We start from the raw sequence: 26,570 nt of genomic DNA, 5'->3' as shown, positions 1-26,570 counted from the left end.
TTCAGACAGACAAGTTTGCAGCACATATATGCTGACATTTTTAGGAAGGACTAATATCTCATATCTAACTGAAGTAAACCGCAGTCATAAATTACAGTACGTGAACTTCCATGAGTTTTCAAAAATAAATCACCCACCAAAGATTAATCTCCAAGATCAACAAGCACTATTTGCAACATAGGAGAGTGAGTCCACTGACAAATGGCTCAGAGAAAGGAAGCATTTGAAGGTGAAGATCAGTGACAAGTGAGGCTCCATGGGGATTAAAATATGAAGACCATTTTGATTCACTATTTTTTGTATTTCCAATGCTGGAATGGAAGCAACCAGTAAAAATGATGAAGTTCGCAAATGTGAAAAAACAAAACACATCACATACTGGGAGGATGGGGACAAATTTAGGGAACAGAACTTAATTCAAAATAACTTTGACAAAATTGGAGTCCAGGGAAATAATTTACTGATTCATGTACCTCACCATGTGTAAATAAACATGAAATAACAAGACTAGAGTTACAAATAGCATAACAAGCAAGACACAGCCATGATGAGCAGAATCTGCATACTCTGGGGACTTCGAAGTATCCAGCAGTAGAGCATTATGCAAAACAATTCGGGCACCAGATCACTCCCTGACAGTAGTAGCACTGATGCATCAATCTTTAATCTTTGGGATGCATAATAAAAAAAGAAAAGTGATGATTTTGTAACTTGTTGCATATTCCACAAGTTCCTTCTTCAATTTTTGCCAGATTTTATTTTCTGCCTGCTCTCCCAAATTTAGGCATTCCTATTTTCCTATTTTTTCTTAATCGTATCTCATTTTTATGTTTTTTTCATCATCTTTCACATGTTTTTTTAATTTACAGAAATCACAGATACACTAGTACCACCTTATTGGTGGTTTTGCTTTTTACAGTTTCAGTTACCCAAGGTCAATCACAGTCCAAAAATATTAAACAAAAAATTCTAGAAATAAATGATTCAAATGTTTTAAGTTGCATGCCACTGTGATTAGTGTGATGAAATCTCACCTTGTAAAAATAAGGGCTACTTGAAACAAGCACTTTGATACCATGATAATTGATCAGTTAACCAAGATGGCTACTAACTATAATAAGCCCTAGTTTTGTACTTGTATTTGGTAAGTAGAATTAACATTTCAACCTAATTAGACAGGTTAGTTTTAACTCCTTCCCCAGGATTTGACTACTTTCTATAACTCCAAAATTCCCTTACAATTTATCATGGGACTCATCACCATTCTCTGTCCAATCCCATCTCTGTGCCAAAGACACTTCTGCTAAGAAAAATAATAAAGTCACATTTTATCTCTTTCAATGAAGTAGAGGGCAACAAGCATCGGAGATGACTCTAGCAGTAGCAGGAATCCAAAAGCACTGAAAGGACACAGGCCCTGGCTTTCCCCTGTGGCAGCAGTATGCCCCAAAGAAGGCAGGTTGGATGAAAGAGTGTTGGGAGTGGAAGCTCTGGAGAGAAGTTTTTAGAGAAGAATGGACTGGAAGATGCATTGGGGCGCTGCTGGACATCTCAGTAAAGAGCTGGCTTAGCCACTAAGATTGTTTGCCCTCAACTATCTCCTTCCTCTTCCAACTCGTCTTAGCCCATTTTATGTTACTATAACAGAATACCATAGACCAGATCATTTTTAAAGAACAATGATTTATCTCTTACAGCTCTGGAGACTGTGAAGTCCAAGGCCATGTGGCCTGCATCTGGTGAAGGTCGACTTGCTGCATCACCCCATAGCAAAGGCAAGAGAGTAAGAGGGGGCCACACTCACTTTTATAAGAACCCCACTCTCGAGAAAACTACTCCTGAGAGATAATGACACTAATCCATTCATGAGAGCACACCATCCATGACCTAATCCCCTCTTATTAGGGCCCCACCTCCCAATACTGTTGCATTGTGGATTAAGTTGCCAACACATGATCACTGAGGGACACATTCAAACCATAGCACAACTCTATTGAGATTCCATCAAGTGGCACTCCACCTGGCTTGATGTAGAGCACTCGCAAGCAAAAAGGGACCAATATTAGTGAACTGAGCCAGAAAACCTGTGCCCCTTCTAAGAGAACAGTCACTACTCAGCACATGTGAAATGGGGACCCTACATGGCCACACATCAACATTTGTTAAAGAAAAGCTGCAACTATAAATTTCATGTATAACATTTAATTTTTTAAACCTTGACAACTGATTGCATTTTATTTTTAAAACATTGTCCTGGCTAAACAAAATGTATCTTCTTCAAGACATCTGTGGCTCATGGCAGCCAATGGACAATTTGTGTCTTGGTTTAAGTTCTAATTTGTAATACAAAATTACATCGATTCCGAGCCAGAATGTGTTAAGACAATTTGCTTCCTTTTTAAATTGGTCTTATGAGGATCCTTGAGGTGCTTAAACTCTGTGGGGTCTGGGTAAGGTAAACTGTTATGTATAACATAATGATAATAAAAGCAAGTTGGATTTTTATAATTCATTGGAATTTGTTGTAAGAGTGACATGAGGTTTATAAGTATCTATACCACCTGACACCTAATTTCAATCTTTGTTTCCACTAAAATTTTGAAAAGTTATATTTAGATCTTTAAGTAAAATGAGCACCCTACTGAAAGTAACCATAAGGTATTTTAAGTGCTTTCACTCTCCAAACAAAACATTGACAATTATAACTAATGACAGTCAAATAGAATCAAATTCTGATGTGACCTAAATTCACAATGATATACTTATTCTATTTCCAATATTAGACTTCATAACCTAGTGGCCAAAGAGAGGGAAAGCATTTAAGTTAATGATATTACCAGCCAAAAAGGATGGACACTGAGTGGAACAAAATTTCCTTGACTAAAATGAAGAAGGTTACATATAGATAGCATTTTAGATTTTAGTTGGAATTACTCATTTCTGGCTCTAAAATATTGCTTTATTAATTAACATAAATTAGAATCAATTCTGTAAGAGCTATTTTTTGTTTTACTTTTTAAACATCTTCATCTATGACATGCTAAGTCAGACTGAAATACCTAGGTGTATAACATTTGTGCATCTCTTTAGAAACTAGAGTATGAAAGTAAAGTTTAAAGAATAAGAAAAATAGAGAATAAATTGTCAGTGTCTAATTTTACATGCTACCACTGAAATTAGTATCCTTATTCCAGGTATTGCATTTACATGATACTATAAGCTTAGAGACCAAATAAAACTAGTTTGGATTAAGAAAAATCAGCTTTTAAGTGAGCCAAGATCATGCCACTGCACTCCAGCCTGGGGGATAGAGCAAGACTCTGTCTCAGGAAAAAAGAAAAGAAAAAAGACAAATCAGCTTTCAAAGGTAAATAGTGTCAAGAAAATATACAACTCAACTTGCAGTACAAAGTCAGTTTTTCTAGCTACTGCTTGTTCCTACTGTTACTTTTCATGGCAATAAGTGAAAAAGAGGGAAACAGCTATGTTTCATCCAATATCTATTTCCTCCTTTTCATTACAAAAATTGCTTTGTATCTCAGTGATTTTCACTCAGAATAAAAACTACATTTTCCAAACTACCTTGCAGCTAGGTGTGAACATATGGCTGATTTCTGGTCAATGAGGTGTGACCATGAGTGATTTGTGCAACCTTTGAGCCATGTCATTTAAAGGAAGAGTTCCCCTCTGTTTTTGTTTCAGACCAGGTCACTGGCTGGAATAGAAAAGTTACAGGCCATCCTGCACTATGTGGTAAAAGTCAGCATCTTAGAGGGGCTGCAGGAATGTTGTAGAATGAACCTGGGCCCCTGGCACAAGGTCATCTTCATACTACTTCTGGCCAGACCATATAGGAGAGAAATAATGCATATTTATTTTACTAGGTCAATGTAAGTTTAGGTCTCTTTATAGTACCTATATAACAAATAAAAAATTTGGTCAGAACAAGATCAATAGCGGCTAGCCATCACTTAGAAGTCAGTTGCAAGAACACAGAAAGTGTCCACAGGCAAACTACTGTCCCTTATTATGCCGTGGGAAAGCATTTTGGGGTGTTATACAAAATCCTCATAGGGAAAACCGTGTGCCTCAGAGCTTGTAACTCTAAGAGAAACTATGGGGCAAAACTGACAAAATCGGTATGTATTGGGTGTTTCTTGGCACTTTCAGCAAAGTTCAATTTGAGTGACTAAGATCAATGCTGAAATTGAAAAGAACTCAGTTTTTAGATAGATTTTTCTCAGCCTACGGTCAGAAACCCAAGGTGACTAGGATCTGGAAACTTGGGGCCTTGGAATATTGATAAAGACAACTTAAGTAACTTTTTACAGTGATTCTGGAAAGGTAGTTTGGGGAAGAGATAAATCTGCGCCCCGAAAGCCTTCACCTATAAAGGTCAGATAATAGGAGTCCACTGAACAACTGAAAATCAGATTAAAATTACTGCCTTATTCCCTCAGCCTATTTTTAGATGGCTCCAAGGAAATCATCGTTATATTAGGAGAAAGGGGAAGAGAAAAAGCAGAAGAGACAAGTAAATAAATGTTTTTAGGCTTAAAAACCTATCCATGTGATATCTTTGCTATGACCGTTAACATATGAAATTAATCAGAAACTAACCATCAGCAACGTTTTTGACTAAATTATATAATTAAAGAAACTACAAGCCAGTCCTAAAAATTCCTAGGCAGCCAGTAAAACTAAAATTGGAGTTCCAAACATACACAAAAAGAAAACTGAGAGAAGCTGGTCCTCTCCAAGAAAATACAACATGCTCACTTCAATTATGACTTGCGCAGATGAATAGGCAAGGATCGATCTTTTAGACAGCACCATTAGAGGTCACAGAGGACAATGGATAAGATAACTTCCAGAGCAACCAGGAGATGGCCTTAGCAAGAATCCTACTCAGCTACAGTTCAGAACACCTCTCTAGTCCAGCCCAGTATTGTAGGATATTTTATATGAATCACTACCTTCTGGGGTTTCTCATTTTTGCCTTTTCCAAATACTTGTTAGTAGTATGGTTTTACGATTCCATAACCATTGTGCATTGGGTGTGTCCCAGGAAGGTGACATGTCGTTTAATTTAAAGGCGATTCAACAGGAGGAGCACATCTCTCAAATTTCTAGGGCTTGTAATTGAAGTCGAGCCCGGTTCAGAAATTTGGATTGTCTTTCTTGGGGAAGAGCAACCGTCTTCTATACTTGAGAAGAAGAGAGTGCATTGACATTTGTGTGACCAAAAAGATATATTATGATGAAAACTCTTTGCTCCCAAATGCCCATTCTTCCCTTGTCCGAGAGTAACAAATATTTAGATATTTTAATCAATATTTAGCTGAGAACACACTTGTCAGAATACAGACTTTATTCTCAAGTTTCTCACTCTTCGCAGGCTAACGATATGACAACACCTTGGCCAGTGATCTAGAAGAAATAGGTAATATAAACTTCTCAGAAAGTTAAACATAAGGTTATTATACGACCCAGAAATTATATTCCTACCCAAGGGAATTAAAAAAAATAAGCCCATCCCAAAACTTGTGTATCATCGCTCACAGTAACATTATTCTTAATAGCCAAAAAGTGGTAACAGTCTAAATGCCCATCAGATGAATGGATAAACAAAATGTGGGCACATCCATACAATGGAATATTATTTTGCAATTAAAAGGAATAAAGTACTGATACATGTTACAACAAAGATGAGCCTTGGAAACACGCTAAGGTAAAGACAGTCACAAACGGTAATACACTGTATGACTCCATTTATATGAAATACTCAGAATAGTCCAATCCATAGAAAATAAATGTAGATTACTGATTGCCCAGGATGGAGGAGAGGGGAAATTGGGAGTGATTGCCAACAGGTAGAAAAGAAGGCAGGGGGTTTCCTTCTGTGGTGGTGAAAGTTTTCTGGAATTAGTAGTGATGGCCGCACAACTCTGTGAATATACTAAAAACCAGTGAATGGTACACTCTGAAATTTTTTTTTGAGACTGAGTTTCACTCCTGTTGCCCAGGCTGGAGTGCAATGGCATGATCTCGGCTCACCGCAACCTCCGCCTCCTGGATTCAAGTGATTATCCTGCCTCAGCCTCCCAAGTAGCTGAGATTACAGACATGTGCCATCACACCCGGCTAATTTTGTACTTTTAACAGAGACAGGGTTTCTCCATGTTAGTCAGCCTGGTCTCGAACTCCCAACCTCAGTTGATCCGCCCGCCTCGACCTCCCAAAGTGCTGGGATTACAGGCGTGAGCCACCGCACCCGGCCGTGAAATTTCTTAATGTGAATTTTACATTGTGTAAATTTTACCTCTTTTTTTCAAAATAATATAAGTGTCAGTCCATTTAGGATGCTATAACAAAATAGCTTATTCTACGTAGCTTATAAGCAACAGAAATTCATTTCTCACAGTTTTGGAGGCTAAGTCCAAGATCAAGGCACCAGCAGATTTGATATCTGCCCAGGGCTCATTTCCTAGTTATAGATGGTACCTTCTCACTGTGTCCTCACACGCTGGTAGGGTCGAGTAGTTCCCTGCTGCCTCTTTTATAAGGGCACTAATCCCAATCAGAAGGGTTCAGCTCTCATGGCCTAATGACCTCACCTTATAATACCTCACCTTGAGGGGTTTAAGATTTCATCATATGAACTGGAGGTGGTGGGGAGACACAAACATTCACACCATAGCAACCAGCAACGTCCACATCTTATAAAGAAGTGTGTTCTCTCATTCTCTTTCCTTCAGCTCCCTGGCAAGAATGTGGACATTATTGTAGTTAATTGTCTTGGATATGTAGATAAAAGCAACTCACTAAGGAGGAATAAGATTGAAAAAGTCTTGTGTCCTAGTACTACAGAGTTAACCAAGAAGTCCTGGACAACATTCTCCTAGACAATCACGTGAAAGATAATTAAAATGATTAAGTTCAATTTAGTTTAAGCCTTTGTTACCTTGAGTCTCTGTTACAACAGCCAGATCTTTGTTGTAATTCAAGTAATACAAGAATTCAAGAACTTTCAAAATTGCTGGTAAATGATTTTTATTATCTTTTGATTTCTGTCCAGCCATCCCTATAGAGGTTGACATTGCAACTAGAAAGTATTTCAAGAGGGGTGATGTGGTGTTGTGTCTGAGTGAATGAGGTTTATTGTTAGACAACCCTAGAATTGAACGTATTCAATCTACAATTGAGTTTTGTTAACTCACTCCCCATATATTACTTTGACTAACTTAACACCTCCACTCTAGCCACATTTTTCCCACTTGTAAAATAAAAATAATAGGAGTCTTAAGCCTAATATATAGGAAGGACCCAATAAATTGTAGATTTTTGGAAAGGGTACTCACACTTGGAATATTGCTTGAGATTTTAGTTTTACTTGTTATATGCAAGGTTTTCTCCAAGTAAATTGTTACTTTTATCTCTGTCTCTGCCTTTTAAATGCCCTATAGCTTTGCAGTTTCAACCATACAATGAAACATCACTTCTGATTAATGTTCAATATTACTGATTATGAAATGAATAAGATAAGTCAACAGCTATGATTTGCTATGGCTAATAGTATCAGTAACTAAAGGATCAGGCAGAACAAATTAGAAATCTTTGTGATAAGCTATTTTTTAAAGCAAGTCAAATTAGATAATCTTTTGTAGACACCCTCTGGGGATAACAGTGTTCTTGAAAAGTTGTTACTCATGGCCATGGGACATGCGGAAACTAAATTGCAGTCTCTAGAAACCTGTGTCACTCAGCCTGATGCATGATGTCAAGTTGCAGTTGACAGACAGTGGAAAAAAAAAGTTAAATTACTGTCTGACACTTTTAAATCAACTTTAAATGAACAATTCATCTCTCAAGCTCAATATGCTTTAGGCACGTTACAAAATGAAACCTAAGAAAGTATTCTATAATCAGAATTTCGTTAGTATTTAATACTCTCAGATAATAAACATCTCAAATATTGCAACAAAGTATAAGGTTGGCATTATATGAGACGGAAATTTTTCAGATTGAATACTTATTACAATTTTGTTAAACCAATGTATGTGTCTGCAAATTCTGAATTCAAAATTGGAATATATATAGATTATTTTTGCATAAGTATTACAAATTACAATAACTGCTACACTGAGTAAGGACAGAAAACAAATGCAGAAGGGTTCTCCATTTTCTCACTTCGTGAATAAAAACAAGGGTAGGCCCATGACTCTTCAGGTCATTCTTAGGTAATAAAATTTCTTCCTGTCACTTTTGTCTCAAAACAATCAGTTCAGTAATTAGAATTTTCAATCCAATGTAATAACTAAAAAATTCTAGGTTCATTTAAACATATTTTTTTTCATGAAGCCGAAAAAGAGGGCATGTTCAGCTTACTTCTCCTCCCCACTTCTTTCTCAGCTTTTAATAATTTTGGCTCCTCATCCTTCAGGGAAGGAGAGGTAAGAAGGAACAGAGAGAAGCAAGAAAAATGGTAGCCATAACTTACTTAGCGCTAATCTACACTGATGCTCTCCAGGCCTGGAGGTCTTCCAAGTGGACACTCCCCTCATGGGAGATCCTTCATTTGAAGTTTCCTTGATCCAGGCACTCGCATTGCTATTCCAGCTGCCACACTGCACATACCTGGACACTGGGTGGCACCTCTAATTCCTTTTCTGCTGAGGTTTTTTTTTTTTTTTTGAAATGGAGTTTCACTCTTGTTGCCCAGGCTGGAGTGCAGTGGTGCAATCTCAGTTCACAGCAACCTCTACCTCCCAGGTTCAAGCGATTCTCCTATCTCGGCCTCCCAAGTACCTGGGATTACAGGCATGTGCCACCAAGCCTGGGTAATTTTGTTATTTTTAGTAGAGATGGGGTTTCTCCACGTTGGTCAGGGTGGTCTCGAACTCCTGACCTCAGGTGATCCACCCGCGTTGGCCTACCAAAGTGCTGGGATTACAGGCATGAGCCACCGTGCCCAGCCAGAGGTTCTTTTGCTTCTCAAGGCAGCCCTCTTAAAGAGAAATTATGACAAGCCCACTCCATGCATTTCACATATATCGCATCTATTATCAAATACATAGCAAAGACGAAAGCATCCTCTGTGCTGACAAGCTCTACATTAACAGGAAATTATCTTCCCTCTGTCATCAGACAGATAAATCCAGATGCTTAGATTTTGGAAGCATCAGTGAGACATCAGTTTACTGCACCTAGATCCAGGGGACACACATCGAACTCTGAGTGGCCTTTATTCCTTCCCTAGGCTTTAGGTGAAGGAATCTGAACTCAGCATATTGACAGAGCTCTCCAAAACCTTCTGTAAATCCCTATTCTTTTCTCAAAACTGTATTACAGGCTATAAATCAATGATTGGCTATAACACAGCCAGTTTGGAAAACTCCTTTGCAAATTCTGCAGAGGGCTTCTGTACTTTGTTTTTAAATGCAGCAGTAATTGCCAAGAGACCTCAGCTGAAATCAAGAGTAAAACAGCTGTGGTTCAAGATTTTTTTATGTAAATAATTTCTCTTTTTGCTTTTTTTAATTATTCCATCAATCCAATTTGTTTTCTTGCTTAGACTTTGAAGACTAAGAAATGTACACCTTGTTGGGTAGTTACACGGTAGGACAGTATTGAGAAGTTGGACATGTATCGGTGGAAGGAAGCTTGACATCATTTTTGCTTTTTACGGAGACTATATCTAAATAGCTATCAAAATCTTGATTAGTAACTGATCTTGATTAGTCTATTTAGAACACTATCACTTTAAAAAATTATCACCCAAAAAACCACCTTGAACTGGATGTGCTATATTTATTTTCCTTTGCACAGCCATTATTTTACATTCCTCGTCATCTTTACAAAATAAAACAGGTTTATTTTTCCAAGTTTAACTTTCTGCACTAACTCAGAAAGAATTAGCTGGCTTAATTTTCTGATAACCTTTTCAAGCAGACAGCTTCAAAACATCTAATAAACCAAATTCTATGCTGACACTTCTCTCTTTCCTGCAAAAGAAACAACTAAAATCTTGTTTTAAAGATATTTGGCTTTTATGAACTTCACTAAGCCTCAGTTTCTTTCACTCTAATATGGGTATAATAATGGTTCCATCTTAAAGATGTATTGTGAGGCTTAAAAGAAGCTATTATATATGGAAAGTGTTAGTCCCAGTAACCAGCACATGAAACAGTGCTCAGTAAATATTAGTTCTTATTTTTATTATCAATATCACATGTTTGACCATAATTTTGCCCTAATATTTGCATTTACAATTACTGAATAATATAAAATATTTAAAATCAGTTTGAAATGCAAGCCATGCGGAAGCTATACAATAGAAAAAATATTGGAGACCGGGAACCTTAAGCTATTAATTCCCATTGAAGGTATATTTACTGCCCTCTAGTGGCTATTGTCCTAATAACAGAACACGCGCTAAAGGAAATGTTTACAATTAAAATTATAGTCTTCTAAAAAATATTATCAAACAACCTGTATTAACAATCAAAGGTGCCATAGCAACTAAACATAATTATATTCTTCCATTTAATTCTGAAAAACTAAATATCTCTACATTATAAAATGACAGTCATTAAAAATTCTTATGCTTATAAAAACATTTGGGGTATTTTAAAATTAAAGAATCAGGAGATTTTTTTTCAAGACTGTGTAGTTTTTGCTATCACGTAAGCACTTTCCCAAATGATTTTTTTAAAAATAAGCAGCATTAGATCTGTGATTTAAGAGAGCAGATTTCTTTACACTTCTGTCCAGGTTACAGGGCTTCTTTGCAGAATCCATGACAATTTCACTTTTCGTCATCATTACCATCTTTTCTCTGGTGCGTATCAAACCTAGGAAGTTCAGCACTGTATTAAGTCACAGTGTTTCATTAAGATTTTAAGACTGATTTCAATATCCCGGCAAACTTCAGGTGTTTTAAGGCAAATCCTCACATCTGGTAATTTTTAATAAGAAAAATTGCAGGGAAATATGCAGTATGGTGTACTTAAGAACTATTAACTTATTTTTAATAGAAAGCATCCTTAAAAAGAATTGAAGTTCAATAGCAAGAACAACCCAATTTATTATAGAGAACTTTTTCTCGTTAATCTAAATAAATCTCTATCATGAAATCTCTGATCACATCATTTCTATTATGGATTTTAAATATTAATGCATGTTTTCTATTTATATAAATGGAGATTTTATTGCAGTGGAGATGTTTTTAAAACGCTGTTATTCTGTTGGCATGGTTTAAATGAACACCTCCTTAAAGTTAGAAGACATTTACTACATAGCCTAGCTAAAATTTTATGACCTAATAACTTTTTACTTTTTTCCTTGTGCATAAAGAAGGCAGTTGTCATTCCTTTCTTAATGATATTTTCACACAGGTACCAGTGTTTGCTTTAATGACTCATCTCTCTTGTATTCAGGTTAAGTATAGGTAATTCTCAAATCTTTTTTTTCTTCTTCTTCTGAGACAAGGTCTCGTTTGTCACCCAGGCAGGAGTGCAATGGCATGATCACAGCTCACTGCAGCCTCAACCTCCTGGGCTCAAGCAATCCTCCCACCTCAGCCTCCTAAGTAGCTGGGACTACAGGCATGGACCACCACGCCCGGTTTGTTTGTTTATTGGTAGAGACAAGGTCTCACTTTGTTGCCCAGACTGGGTCCCTCAACTCTTTAATGACAAATTTAAAGTGTATAGACATAAACCTGATAAGTTTAAGCTCTTACACATTTATAAAACTTAAAATGATAAACAAAAATGGACTCAACCCACATAACTGACTCACATTAACAAAATTTCACGGTGATCACTAAATTGCTCATTGTAACCCAAACATGACTGTTCTAGGGCAGGTTTCTTTGGAAGGCGGCTGGTCTACCCCACCTTGGTTGAATAAGTAGTCAATTCTTCCACCTTTCTTACTTTATTCAAACGTCTGTGAAACTCTGTTTCATGTTTAAAGTCTCAACAATCCTCAGAACTGTGTTCACAGATAGATCCTATCATTTATCCATATTCAGGGTTTCTTATCTTCTTCTTTGAACTATTTTCTGACTTGCAGCATTCCCATCTATAAGAATCTGATCAATGATGAATTAATTGCAAGGTTATCTCCGTGTATTCCAACCTGGATATCTATGCTGCAATGCCATGTTTATCTTCTTACTCAAATCCCAATATTGATAATGCAAGTTAACTATGTGTTATGACCATTTCCTGATATGCATTTTGCCTGTGGCAGTTTTAAAATGTACCCATTATTTTTTTGTCATCTCATCCCACTAAGAGGTGTTGTTGCCATATCCTTCTGATCGTTGAATCTGAACTGGCCTTGGTGGCTCAGTAGTAATCAACAGACATAAAGCAACAGAAGTGACACTGTGAGCCTTCAGAAGCCAGATCATTAAAAATGGCACTTCTTTTGCTCTGCCCACTGGAGCACTCAGGCTTAGACCCATAATCCACCATAGTAGAACCACTCTGATATTGATAAGCTGTGAAGAAACTCAATCCACTGAAGAAACCACAGGTAGGGGCTCTAGTTGAAAGGTCCAGTTGCTAAATTAATTCACATTACCTTTTGTCCCTCAAAGCTGTCTTAAGGCTTATTTTGGAGTCACATTGCTGAGCCTTGGGTTTTTATGTCTTTAATCTGTTAATCAGTGTATTTTCTGAGATTTATCAGGCAATGCGGTTGACAGCACAGTTCCAATAATTATTGGAAGAACAAGGTCAGAAGTGCAAAAAGAAAAAGAAAAGAAAAAGATAAAAAGAAAACAGAAAAGAAAAGAAAAAGAAGAAAAGAGAAAAGGAAATCTGGTATAAACACATGGGCCAAGGGTCTTTAATATTCCCAGAGGGAAACTTAGAGAGAAATTCAAACAAAAAAGCTTTTAAAAAGCTGACACTGTATTGTATACTTAGTTTAATGCTAAATATCTATCTTTATCTAGCAAGAATTAAAGATTGAAGGAACATTTTTTGTTTGATACTTTTTGATATGCATTATTAGTCATTCACACTTCTGTGTATTTAGCCACTCACCAAGGAAAGCTTCTTTTGAGAAGTGTTATAATTGAACAGCTATAAATTGTCTGAATTTTTTAAAAATGGAAATGGAAAGATAGCCATCCCACCTTCACATAGCAGTCTAAAACTGGATAAAGCATTATGCTATCATATAAGTTTTATTTCATACTTAATAAGTTGGAATGCGCAAATTATTCCTACCCTACAATTGTGAGATAAAATATTCTGAACCACATTTGACAGTCCAAGCTTTTTAAACTCCAAAAATTAACATTATAGGCACATTGACCTTCTTTGAGAGTCCAAAATTCCAAAAGGCAAGAATAATGTACAAATGCTTTTGAAGTTAGGTAGATGCTGGTCAATTATGATTGAAAACATTTGCCTTTGTTTAATCAATTGTTTTATTTTTATATCATCCAAACATCCAAGCAAATCTTTAAGATATGTGATTGTTTGTTGCATTTATAAAGTTGTGTTTGGTTCTAATCTAAAGGCGTTTGTAACAAATGTGTCTCCTAATAGAGTGGCTTTTTTTGTGGGGTGGATACAGTTCTCCAGTGGCACCAGAGACTTCAAGCACACTGCTGACAGACAAGAGGCTGTCAGTTTAACAGAGTCCTATCACATAGTAAATCAATACGTTAACACACAGGCAACTCCTTAGCATTCAGGTGTGCAGGCTAGAACTTTCCAGCTTCTCTGGATGTGTGTTTGTATGTTTAAGCATTAGTGTAATATGTTGAATTCTCTTTTCAATGTTTCTGCTTACTGTCATCATGATATCAGCATCAAAATTTCTAATATTTTGCTCTTAAGTATACAAACAAGAAAAACAAGCCAGCAAATCAACTCTTACTTACTTTGTGTTACCTATATCCTACACCAATACTGGGTTAAGTACTTTCAATAAAGCTCAACCAATCATGAAAACCCCTGTTTTGCAGAAGAGGCTCACAGGGATCAAGTGATTTGTCCTTGATTATGTAACAATTATGTGAAGCAACAAAAAGAAGGATTTGAACCTACCTCTTCTGACCTCCTTGTCAGATTAAACCATAAAATAATTTTAACATTCAGTAATGGACACAGTTTAATCTGTTTCAAGCACCAAAAATGTAACATAAAATTTACGAAGAATGTTTTATCAAAAATGTATCTTATTTAAACATGAAAACCCCTTGGGTCCATGAACCCCAGCTTTATTTTTCTCTATAAAAATTCGGCAACTGAATTGTGGGCCGTATACCAGAAGTGGTCAATGATCTTAAGCAGCTTGCACCATGTCAGGTCCCAAAGCTCTAAAACTGCATACTTAAATATATATATTAGGTACACATTATTTGTGTATCTGTCACCCCATGTGAAAGAAACTCCGAAAATTAAAAAGGCTTTTTGCCCTAAGGGAGATGGAACACACTGTGCCAAACCCCTCCTTGGGACAAAGGAAACGTGGGCGTGGCATCAATCACTGAAGGGGGCTGCACTGACAGCCATGTACAATCACAGAGAGGGTGTCATCTCATCCCATCCTCCCCCGTACCACCATTATAGATGCAGCAGTAGTTCTTACCATTGGGGGCTGGCACTTATTTTCCTGCTTTCCACAGTGGCTCCACCACCACTGAAAGTGAGCCCACGCTGCTTGGGCTTGCATGAGGGACAGGGCTCAGCATCTCCTCTCTACACAGAGCAGCTGTGTCCTGGCATCGGAAGACAGACAAGACACAGAGTTCTCTGCTCTGAACTGGAGGAGACCCTGCATTCAGCCCCTTTGATGGAAGCCACCAGAGGGGCAAATCTGTGGTCCACCATAGCACTGTGGCTGGAAACCACAGGACCAAGTTTATATGAACTGAAAGTTGTGAACCCTGCAACAAGCACATAGTAAGGAAGTGGATCATGTTCCAGCCTGCACAGGAGAGGAGCTCCTTCCCCTCCTCTTACCCAAAGACCTCAGTACATCCCAACAGAATCTCTTCCCATCACTCCTTGATCAAAGCAAGTGCTTCTACTTGTCATCAGCCTACCTGAGCATGAGTCACCTCTGACTCTTAAATGTCACTTGCTGGACTGAAGCCTGAACCACACCATCAAATAAAAGACCTGCTGCCAGAAGAGCTTAGTGCTAGTGTATGAGATAAGCTTTCTAAGACCTCTGCACCCTCAGCCCCAAGAAGATAGTGTGTTCGTTTATACATCTAATTGCTACAACAAGCAGCACCTGAGAAAGCCACTGTACAGAAACTACTTACAACCAAGAAACCCATACAGAGCCTGGACTCCCTGAAAGCACCCAGAAATGAAATCAAATAGTCATACAAAACATAAAACACAGTACAAAGGAAAAAAAGAATTTAAAAATCAAGTCTCATTCAAATGATAGCAAATTCAAAAATAAGGAGCAACAGATCACTTAGATGAGATGGAATCAACACAAGAACTACAGAAATACAAAAACAGAGCATCTTGGCACCGCTGAAAGATCACACTAGATCTCTAGCAAAGAATCCTAACCAAACTGAAAAGCCCGAAAAGATAAAGAATTCAAATTATCTCTTGCAAGGTAACTCAGAGATCCAAGAGAAAGTTGAAATCCAACACAAAGAAACCTAAAAATGATTCAGGATATGAAAATTGAGATACCTTAAAAAAAAAAGCAAACATATAACTTCTGGAATTGAAAAATTCACTGAAGGAATTTCAAAATACAGTTGAAAGCTTAACCATAGACTAGGCAGAAGAAAGAATCTCAGAGCTTGAAAATTCATCTTTTGAATTAACCCATCAGAAGTAAAGACAAAAAGACTTTTTCGAAATGAACAAAGACTTTAAGAAATATGAGATTATGTAAAGTGACCAAAAGTTTAACCTGTTGGCATTCCTAAGAAAAATAAATAAGTAACTTGGAAAACATATTTGAGGAAATAATTCAGAAAAATTTCTCTTATCTTGCTAGAGATGTAGACATCCAGATATAAGAAATTCAGAGAACTCTTGTGAGATTCTATACAACATGAACATCACAAAGGCATACAGTCATGACACTATCCAAGGTGAATGCAAAAGAAAAAATCCTAAAGGCAACTAGAAAAAAAGGGCCAAATTACCTATAAAGGAAATCTCAGCAGATTATCAGCAGATTTATCATCAGAATCCTTACAAGCCAGAAGAGATGTAGTGCCTATTTTCAGCCATCTTAAAGGAAAAAAGAAAATGCCAGTCAAGAATTTTATATCAGCAAACTAAGCTTCATAAATGAAAGAGAAATAATGTCTTTCCAAGACAAAGGGTAACGTAATTTGTCACCACCAGACTGGCCCTACAAGAAATGCTCAAAGGAATTCTAAACATGGAAACAAAAGAATGATACTTGCTACCACAAAACCACACACAAGCACAAAGTTTACAGATATTATAAAGCAATTACACAACTGAGACTACAAAGCAACTAGTTAAAACACCATGATAGAAACAAAACCTAATATATCAATATTAACGTTGAATACGAATGACCTAAATGGTCCACTCAAAAGATATAGCTTGGATTTAAAAAAACAAAACCTAAGCATCTGCTGCCTTCTAGAGACCTACCTCACACATAACACCCACAGATTCAAGTAAACAAAGAAAAATCAATCATGCAAATGGAGAAGAAAAAAAGCAAGGGTTGCTATTTCTGCATAACATAAAACAGACATTAAACCAACAAGTTAAAAAAATGACAAAGAAGGGCATTATATAATGATAAAGGGTTTATTTCAACATGAAGATTTAATTATCATGAATATATATGCACCCAACATCAGAGTACCCAGATTTTTAAAACAAATACTACTAGATCTAAGAAAAGAGATAGACAGCTATACAATAATAGTGGAGGACTTCAACACTCCACTGACACTAAACAGGTCACTGAGGCAGAAAATTAACAAAGAAACTCGACTTAAATTTGACTCTTGACCAAATGGACTTAATAGACATCTACAGAACAGTCTACCCAACAACCATGGAATATACGTTTTTCTCATCTATGCCTGGAACATTCTCTAAAATTGACCACATGCTTAGTCATAAAGTAAGTCTCAATAAACTCAAAAATAATAAAAATCACAACATTTTCTTGGAACACAGTGGAATAAAATTAGAAAACAATACCAAGAGGTACTCTCAAAATGACATAAACACATGGAAACCAAACAACTTTCTCCTGAATGACTTTTGGATAAATAGCGAAATTAAAGCAAAAATTAAAAAAAAAATTAAACAAAGAAAATAGAGACACAGTTTACCAAAACCTCTGGGGTATAGCAAAAGCAGTTTTAAAAGAAAAGTTTATAGTGATCACTGCCTACACTAAAAAGATAGAAATATCTCAAATTAACAACATAACTTTGCACCTAACAAAAACTAGAACAAGAACAAACCAAACCCAAAGCTAGCAGAAGAAAAGCAAGAACAAATATCAGAACAGAATTAAATGAAATTGAGATAAAAAATATAATGCTAAGGGTCAACAAAATGTCCAAAGTTTGTTATTTGAAAGAATAGGCAAAATTGATAGACACTAGCTAGATTAACCAAGAAAAAACAGGGAAGATTTAAATAAGTATAATCAGAAATCACAAAAGCAAAGTCACAGCAGATACCACAAAAATATAAAAGACCCTCAGAGACTACTATGAACTTCTCTGTGTGCACAAACTAGAAAACCTAGAACAAATGGATACAATCCTGGAAACACACAACCTCCTAAATTTGAATGACGGAGGAATTTAAATTCTGAGCTCACCAACTGAATCAGCAATAAAATCTACCCATGAACCAAACTCAGGACAAGATGAAATCACAGCCTAATTCTACCAGACATACAAAGAAGAATTGGTATCAATCGCACTGAAACTATTCCAAAAAAATCAAGGAGACATTTCTAACTCATTCTACAAAACTAATATCACCCTGATAACCAAAATCTGCGAAGAAGAAAAATCAAAACTATAAGCCAGTATCCCTCATGAATACAGAAACAAAAATCCTCAGAAAATAGTAGCAAATAGAATCCAGCAGCACATCAAAAAATAATTCATCACAATAAAATGGACTTCCTGGGAGGCAATGATGGTTCAAAATGTGCAAGTCAATAAATGTAACTCACCAGATACACAGAATTATAAACAAAAACCATATGATCATCTCAATTGATGCAGAAAAAGCATTATAAAAATCCAGTATCCCTTCATAATAAAAACCCTTAACAAACAAGACATTGAATGAACTTACCTCAAAACAATAACAACCATATATGGCAACCCATAGCTAACATCATACTGAATAAGCAAAAGTTGAAAGTGTTTCTTCCAAGACCTGGAACTACACAAGGATGTCCACTCTCACCATTCCTATTAGACATAGTACTACAAGTCCTAACCAAAGAAATCAGGCAAGAGAAAGAAATAAAAGGCATTCAAATAGGAAAAGAGGACATCAAATTATATCTGTTCACTGATCACATGATCTTGTAGCTAGGAAACCCTAAAGACTCCTATTCCTGGTAAATTACAATAAAGTCTCGGGATGCAAAATTAATGCACAAAATTCAGTTGCATTTCTATACACCAACAACACTGAAGCTGAGAACCGAATCAAGAACTCAATCTCATTTACAATTATCACACAACAACAAAAGACCTAGGAATACGTTTAGCCAAGGAGGTGAAAGACTTCTACAAGGATAACTACAAAAGACCGATGTAAGAAACAATGGATGACACAAACAAATGGAAAAACATCCCATGCTCATGGATGAGAAAAATAAAGATCATTAAAATGACTACTGCCCAAAGCAATCTACAAATTTGACCCAATTCCTATCAAATTACCATCATTTTTCAGAGAATTAGAAAAAACTATTATAAAATCCATATGGAATCAAAAAAGGCCCAAATGGTCAAAGCAATTCTATGCAAAAAGAACAAAGCTAGAGGCATCACATTGCTTGACTTCAAACTATACTGCAAAGCTATAATAATCAAAACAGCATGGTATAAAGGCAGAAAATTAAATGGAACAGAGAAACTGGAAATAAAGCCACATACCTACGACCAACCAATCTTCAACAAAGTCAACATAAATAAGCAATGGGGAAAGTACACCCTCTTCAATAAACAATGCTGGGAAAATTGGCTAGCCCTATGCTGAAGAATGAAATTGGAGTCCTGCCTCTCACCATATACAAAAACTAACTCAAGTTGAATTCAAGACTTAAATGTAAAACCTAACTCTGGAAAAATCCTAGAAGAAAACCTAGGAAAAGCTATTCTGGACATTGGCCTAGGCAAGTAATTTATGACTAAGACCTCAAAAGCAAATGAAATAGAAACAAAGATAAACAAATGGGACTTAATCAACAGAGAAAATAGACAACCTACAGAATGGGAGAAAATGTTTTCAAACTATGCATCCAACAGAGGACTAATAAGGAACTATTAGTACTATTATTAGTCTTTTGTTGAATGCATAGAAACTATAGAAATTATGCAAAGAAACTTAAATACCAAGAACAAAACAAATATCATCCTTAAAAAATGGGCAAAGAATATGAACTCACACTCCTCAAAAGAAATCCTACAAGCAACCAACGAACATGAAAAAATGTTCAACGTCACAAATCCAATAAATGCAAATTAAAACCATGAGATACCATCTCACAGTAATTAGAATGGCTATTAAGAAGTCAGAACAGTTAGTGGCAAGGATGCAGAGAAAAGGGAACACTTATATGCTGCTAGTGGGACTATAATTAGTAAAACCCCTAGGGGCAACAGTATGGAAATTTATCAAAGATCTAAACATAGAACTACCATTCAACCCAGCAATCCCACTACTGGATATCTACCCAAAGGAAAAAAAATCATTTTATCATAAAATAACCTGCAATAGCTTGTTTACTGTTGCACTATTCACACTAGCAAAGTCATGGAATCAACCTACATGTCCATCAATCGTGGGTTGGAAAAAGAAAATTTGGCATATATACACCATAGAAGACTATGCAGCCATAAAAAAAGAATGCAATCATGTCCTTTGCAGCAACATGGATGCAGCTGGAAGCCATTATCCTAAGTGAAATAACACAAAAACACAAAACCAAATACCACATGTTCCCACTTATAAGTGGGAGCTAAACAATGAATATAGATGGACATAAAGATAGAAACAATATATTCTGAGGACTGTCAAGCAGGGTAGGGTAAGTGCTAAAAACTACTTATTGGATACAATACTCACTATTTGGGTGATGCATTCACTAGAAGTAAACCCCAACATTACTAAATATACCCATGTAACCAACCTGCGCATCAACCCCCTGAATCTGTGATAAAATATGTGTTTTTAATCAACTATGAGCAATGATAGATTAACAAATCTGATATGCTACTTTAATGTATTAAATGTATATATTCATTTTTAAATATGAATATGCAAGGAAAATCTATTTTGAAGTCATTGACAAGTTCTCTAAAGTTCATTCCTGAAAACAGAAATTTTAATGTCATTATTCATTATTATGACATTAATATACAGGTATAAATTTTCAACATTTAAAGAAATGATTCATGTCTTTAAAAAGTGTCTATAGCATTTTCCTTTTTGTATTGCAATATGTATTTTTAAATTTTCATTTTTTAAAAATTTTACTGGCATGGTCGTATATTCAAAATACAAGAAAAAAAAGTTTTTTCCCATCCAAGTACTAACCATGCCCAAACCTCCTTAGCTTCTGCGTGGAAGACAGTGTGGCAATTCCTCAAGGATCTAGAACCAGAAATACCATTTGACCCAGCAATCCCATTACTGGGTATATACCCAAAGGATTATAAATCAATCCACTAAAAAGACACATGCACAACTATGTTTACTGCACCACTACTTACAATAGCAAAGACTTGGAACCAAACCAAATGCCCATCAATGATAGACTCGATAAAGAAAATGCAGCACATACACACCATGGAATACTATGCAGCCATAAAGAAGAATGAGTTCATGTCCTTTGCAGGAACATGGATGAAGCTAGAAACCATCATTCTCAGCAAACTAACACAGAAACAGAAAACCAAACACTGCATATTCTCACTCATAAGTGGGAGCTGAACGATGAGAACACATGAACACAGGGATGGAAACATCACACACTGGGGCCTGTTGGGGGGTGGGAGGCAAGGGGAGGGAGAGCATTAGGACAAATACATAATGCAAGCGCGGCTTAAAATCTAGATGACAGGTTGATGGGTGCAGCAAACCATCATGGCACACGTATACCTATGTAACAAACCTGCATGTTCTGCACATGTATCCCAGAACTTGAAGTAAAATAAAACACAAAAAACAGTTTTCACTGTCTGCATTTTTTTTCTGGCCAGAATTAGTATTTCATTATTCTTACTGAAAATAATTGCATCATTCCAGAGAAAATATCAATACACCACTGCTCACACTACCGCTGTGAGGGATCTAACGTGCATTTAACAAATTTATTTTCCATTTAATGAAAATAATATTTAATATTAAATTTTCTATTTAATGTAGTCAGAATAAATTTTGTCATTTGCAACTAAGAACCCTGATCTATTTGAAAGGATAATCAAAGGGAGTGGTTTAAAAGATATTTCAAAGGCATAAAAGATACTCTACAGATGACTGCTCTAACAGAAGGAAATAAATGACAATATCTTAAAACTTACAATGCTATGCCTCTAAAAATCAAAGTAAATACAACATCTCCTTAATATATATTTTTAAATGATAGCAAATACTTCAGGGCTTACCTCTTGTAAATTTCTCTTTATATGGGATCCCTAGCCAACAAAATATTGATAACAGTGTTAAGTGTTTTGAGTTTCACATATATAGTATTTTAAAGAAGATATTGAGTTTAGAAATAGGAATAAAGAATACTTTTTCTTTAAGGGGTTTACTATGTTATTTGGGTAGAAAGACATATGCATTAGGAAGGCAAGTGAAAATGAAAACTCAATAAGATCAAAGGTCAATGTGCAAGGATGATAGTATTGCTCTCATTATAAGAAAATACTGAAGATTTTTTACATTATTATTAACTTTCCCATTGTTCAACATTCAGTGATACCATCAGACAAAAAGTTCTGTGAATTGTTTCATGTACAAATAATCACAATAACAACAACATCTAACATGAATCGACTGCTTCTATGTATGAGACACCCTTCTGAGCATTGTATGGTGCTTTAACTTATGAAATTCTTATAAACTTAGGACTGGATTTAAAGCCTAAAGTAAGAAAATCAATTAATGATTAAATACTGCCCCCAAACCATGACAGCATAATTTTTCAGGGGTAAATAAAATTATTTTTTCTAGTGCTTTTTAATATTGATAAAATATAAATCTATTTTTAAACAGAATGTTCTTTAAATGTATATCTCTTTATGGTCATGTTTCCTGAGCACATTCCACATTTTTCCCTTTTGTGGTATCATCAAAGCCTTCTGCAACAGACCTGGTATTATGAACGGGCGCCACCACACACATAATCCTACATACCTGTGCACATGGCATGCTCTCCTATGTATCTGGGTTATTCCCATTACTGGTGAAATTTTATGAACTATCATAAAATAGACAAGATATGCACACCTTATAAACTATCTTATGTAGGAATGATCTGAAGTGCCATCTGCATTCACAAAATCCAAGGCTTTCTGAAAATCATTTTCATCAGGTGGAAGGTAAGAGCTTGTTTACATAATTAATTTGACTTAATAGTTCATTTTTTCTCCAGTATCAAGTATTCAATTAAGCAACACGTAAACTTTAGATACATGAATAAATGCATTGAAAATCTTCTCAAAGAAATGCTTTTTCAAGACAATGACTTTTGTACTCAGTATTATTAACTTACTAACTTTTATAATAGCTTTGTTCATTATGAATTTATTTGGTGTTAATATAGGTGTCAGGTTTTCTGCAGGGCAGTGATAATAAGCAAGAACAAAATGACAAAATATACTTTTGAAGACACAAGCAAATTATAGCTTTAATAAAAACTATGTATCCATTTAATAGCCAACTAAAAGTGGAGATAGTAAATGCTACAAGGCACAGAAGGCCATTTAGTCATTTGGAAATAACCAAAGAGAGAGCATGCAGTCCTTGAGTATCTCTGCTCATTCCCAGAAGTCTGAGTTTAAAAGTAAGGTTGTATTATAGCTAAATATGTTCTTTAGCAATTCCTATGCCTCCTGTAGCATTCCCCCTTTTTCCACACAGGTGCCAATTACCTTTGAACTCTGCTCTTCCTCCCAAAGCCTTGCATCACAAAAACAGCAGAGTGAGTATGTATTCCTCTTCCATATAGAGTGCATTTTTTTTTTTTTTTGAGACACAGTCTCGCTCTGTTGCCCAGGCTGGAGTGCAGTGGTGCAGTCTCAGCTCACTGCAACCTCTGCCTCCAGGGTTCAAGCGATTCTCCTGCCTCAGCCGCCCAAGTAGCTGGAACTACAGTCGTGCACCACCACGCCCGGCTAATTTTTGTATTTTTACTAGAGACAAGGTTTCACCATGTCAGCCAGGGTGGTCTCGATCTCTTGACCTCGTGATCCACCCGCCTCGGCCTCCCAAAGTGCTGGGATTACAGGTGTGAGCCACCACACCCAGCCTAGAGTGCAGTTTTAAGTTATAAAATCCACTGAGATTTTTCCAAACCTAAAATTATAACGCTTCAGACAAGGAGAAAAATTCTAAGAAAATTCTAAAAATTCTAAGATTGACATTTCAGGAAATAGCAGTTAGGTTCCTACTTCTGCAGGTATCACCTTCACTTTGTAGATTTAACCCGCATCTGACTCTCACCCTCGAAACAGTAATCGCCTTGGAGTTTTCCTTCCCCACACACAACAGGAAGACAGTTACTTCCAAACAGTTCTTCCTCCCCCAACCCAAGCTCAATGCTTCTTACTTTTAGACTCATATTACTCATTTAACATCCTTTATCCTCCCTTGAACTATGGTCCATTCATTGAAAACTAACGTCTTTCTCTTTAGCTAATCTCCAGTAGCATCATCAGTGACTTCCATATACAAATTAATGACCAATATATATTTCTGACTTCATAGTCCTGTTACTTCACTGCCTATTATTTTCAACTGTACTCCACTCAGTCACTTACTCACATGGTCACCCCCTAGTTATATCTTTCAAGTGAACTCTACCTCTGAGATCTAGACCTGGGCCATTGTGACCACAATTTACACTTTTCTCAGTATTCTTTTTTTTTTTTTTTTTTTTTTTTGAGACAGAGTCTCGATCTGTCACCCAGGCTGAAGTGCAGTGTTGGGGTCTTGGCTCACTGCAGAGCTCCGCCTCCCAGGTTCAAGTGATTCTTCTGCCTTAGCCTCCCAAGTAGCTGGGATTACAGGCGCCCACCACCACGTCCTGCTATTTTTTTTTTTTTTTTTTTTTGTATTTTTAGTAGAGACGGGGTTTCACCATACTGGCCAGGCTGGTTTTAAACTCCTGAGCTCAAGAGATACGCCTGCCTCAGCCTCCCAAAGTGCTAGGATTACAGGCATGAGCTACCAGTATTCTTAAAGTTATTCCCATGTTATGGTATTTTATTTACCTAGCAACCTCTTTTAATCTACCTACTTCCTCTACGTTTAGCAGCCTTTATGTATCTTTACCTCTTTCCCTATACAACAAAGATTTCACACCCATCTCTTTAAGCTCTCTCTGATCAATTTCCTCTACTTCTGTGCCCCACTGGGCACCTGGCATTCCATTTCACAGAGGCCAATGCTGTTGAAATTTAGCTGCCTGGTTTCTGTCTACTTCAGCAATCTAAGAGCAACTAGAGAAAATTTTACTATCAGATAGACTTGTGCCTCTATATAAGTTTACAGCCATTGACCTCACCAAAGGAACACTTCCCAGCAACTCATTTCCTATTTAGAATCTTTTTTAAAGTTCCAATCTTCATCACCTTCTCTTAGTCTCAAATTTTACATTATACTGAAAAATAGGCAAAATACCATAGAAAAAATTCTATAAGTTCTTGCAACAAATATACAAACCCATCAGCATCTGCATTTTTCTCTTCCTGTCTCCCCACTGTTATAAGAGAAGAGCTTACCTTTTCGTTTCCAAGCCTTCGTTTTGTGCTTGTGATCCTATTTCCACCAATTCCCCCTACACATAATCAATCACTCCTTAAAGGTTATTTTTCAACTACTCCTTCTCCTCTCTACTGGCTTTTATCATTAGCATTTAAATATATTCAGTTATTCCTCCAACTCAAAACAAAAAAGCAACCATGCACTCCCCATCTCTTTCCTCTTTTCATAATCAAAGTCCCCTAATGGGTTTTCTTATGCTTTGTTTTTAATTCCTCACTGGTGATGCCTCTTCCTCCTAAATTCCCTAGTTCTATAATGGAAACAGCTTGTACTGACTCAAGAGAGCCAAGTGTGTGAGCATCTTCCCAATTGCACTGGGATGTAACACTGGCAGCTCAAAAATAAGTCATGATAGGAATGTTTATCTCATGCATACTAGCAAATGTTACACATCTACGAATCAGCTTTGTTTACCAGCACACTGCTCTTTATCTTCTTCCACCCATCCTGTAAATGTCATTTCACAGCATTCTAGATGTTAATACACACAGGCTAACTTTTCATTTTCTGAAATTCAACCATCATCTACATACTAAGAATTCTCACATCTATATCACAAGCCTAAAACTCACTCCCTATAGGTCTAAACCCAAGTTTCCAATGTTTCCCTCCATTTAAATGTCTCCAGCACATGTCGAATTTTACATTTCCAAAACTGAACTTTTTCTTTCACAAAACTTGTCCTTTCTTTGTGCCATGTTTCAGTAAGTGGCACATTTAGTTGCTCAAGCAAGAAACCTTTGTATAATACTTGACTCTCTCATCTTTCTTCACTTGCCAGCATAGTCCACATTTCTCAAATCCACAAACTTTTATCCTTACCATTGCTGTGCTACAACCTTAAGGTAAAATCTAAATTATGTCGATAGCCTTCTAACTTGCATCTTTGCCTCCAATACTATTCCAGGTCAATTCATTATCCACACTACAGCAAGACTAGTATTTTAAAAATCATGTAACTCTCATATTTAAGATGTTGCAAATTCAAAACCCTTTTGTAGTTCATAAAGCATCTTTTAATCTAGGTCCTGATTATTTTCCCAGGGTCCTCACTCTTTTCTAGCTCTACTTTATGCTACAGCTATTTCAATGCATTCTGTTCTCAATTTTGAGATGCTTCTGCTTTCTGTGGGGTCTTTATTTGTATCACTGCTCTCCGCCTCCCAAAGCCCTCTACTTCCCGTTGTGTCATTAGTCATTGCCCCTGATTTTTAATTCACTCATTATTATTTTTATTAATATTAAAGATGGGGTCTCGCTATGTTGCCCAGGCTGGACTCAAACTCCTGGACTCAACTGATCCTCCTGCCT

General features: G+C 36.4%; 1 long non-coding RNA gene across 1 annotated transcript in view; it reads right to left on the bottom strand.

Moving 5' to 3' along the window:
- Positions 1-25,468, bottom strand: part of LOC129060895 (uncharacterized) — a 293,512-nt gene extending 268,044 nt beyond the window's left edge. The window contains exon 1 of the long non-coding RNA XR_010141052.1: positions 25,217-25,468. This is a non-coding gene — a long non-coding RNA (uncharacterized LOC129060895). The remainder of the gene's footprint in view (positions 1-25,216) is intronic.
- Between the last annotated feature and the right edge of the window lie 1,102 nt (positions 25,469-26,570).

This window comes from Pongo abelii, chromosome 7 (assembly GCF_028885655.2).
Source record: "Pongo abelii isolate AG06213 chromosome 7, NHGRI_mPonAbe1-v2.0_pri, whole genome shotgun sequence".
Lineage (NCBI taxonomy): Eukaryota > Metazoa > Chordata > Mammalia > Primates > Hominidae > Pongo > Pongo abelii.
This window is presented reverse-complemented; position numbering and strand designations above follow the sequence as displayed.